The sequence below is a fragment of the Lygodium microphyllum genome, chromosome 29 (genome assembly GCF_053477565.2).
Source record: "Lygodium microphyllum isolate KBCC chromosome 29, Lygodium_microphyllum_v1.1.10, whole genome shotgun sequence".
NCBI classification, from domain to species: Eukaryota; Viridiplantae; Streptophyta; class Polypodiopsida; order Schizaeales; family Lygodiaceae; genus Lygodium; species Lygodium microphyllum.
Genome location: NC_141163.1, coordinates 56,389,413 through 56,390,568, shown reverse-complemented (window position 1 = coordinate 56,390,568; position 1,156 = coordinate 56,389,413). Strand labels below are relative to the sequence as shown.

The window sequence follows — 1,156 nt, the reverse complement described above, 5'->3', positions numbered from 1 at the left end:
GCGGTGGTGGACTGGCCATGGAGCCTTCCCTGTTTCTGCTACTGCTTCTTCTCTGCATGAGAGATTCTTCTGCGGTAGCATCATCCGGTGTCGAATCCAAGGAGGTGACATATGGTTCTATCTTGAAGTTGATGCATGAGTGCACTAAATTTAGGCTCCATTCACATGATGTACCGTATGGTTTAGGCAGTGGTAAGCAATCTGTAACCCGTCTTGGAGGAGATGAAGATGCCAATAGTTAACTGGATTGTCAAACCACCAGAATATTCCACTGCTCAACAAGGGGACAAAATTCCTGGAGTTCTCATCCAGGTATTTGAAGGCGAGAGGGCCAGGACCAGAGACAACAATATGCTTGGCAAATTTGAGCTATCTGGCATACCCCCTACCCCCCGTGGTGTCCCTCAAATTATTGTATGTTTCGGCATTGATGCCAATGGCATCGTCAATGTCTCTACAGAGGATAGGACCACTGGCCAGAAGAACAAAATCACCATCACGAACGACAAGGGGAGACTGAGCAAGGAGGAGATTGAGAAGATGGTGCAAGATACAGAGAAGTACAAGTCTAAGGATGAGGAGCATAAGAAGAAAGTAGAATCGAAGAATTCCTTGGAGAACTATGCCTACAACATGAGTAACACCATCTAGGATGAGAAGATTGCTGGGAAGCTGGATGCTACAGACAAGAAAAAGATCAAGGATGCGGTGGAGCAAGCCATACAGTGGCTGGATCAAAATCAGCTGGCCAAGGCGGATGAGTTTGAGGACAAGATGAACGAGCTGAAGAGCGTGTGCAACCCCATCATTGCAAGGATGTATCAGGGAGGGGCTGGGGACATGCCCCCTGGTGCCTATGATGCGGCCGATGTTGAAGCCGGTAGATCTGGCCCTGGTCCCAAGATCGAAGAGGTTGATTAAGTGCTCGTCCGAGGCGAGAAATTTCCTGTGTTTTATGTTTCGGACAAAATTCATGATGGTGCAATTATTAGGCTCATCTCAGTAGGGAAGCTTTACGGAGGATGATCTCGTTGAGAACCTGACCAACAGAGAGATTTCTTGCTCAACCCTCGAATCTTGCAGTGAAACAACATCACTGGCTTTAGCAACACTATTTGTTGGTGAGTTTCTACTGTAAACAAAGCTTCTGGAGTGG

The 1,156-nt window shown here is 47.3% G+C and overlaps 1 pseudogene; it reads left to right on the top strand.

Moving 5' to 3' along the window:
* The first annotated feature begins 222 nt into the window (after positions 1–222).
* Positions 223–921, top strand: LOC148010664 (heat shock 70 kDa protein 4 pseudogene; annotated as a pseudogene).
* The last annotated feature ends 235 nt before the right edge of the window (positions 922–1,156 follow it).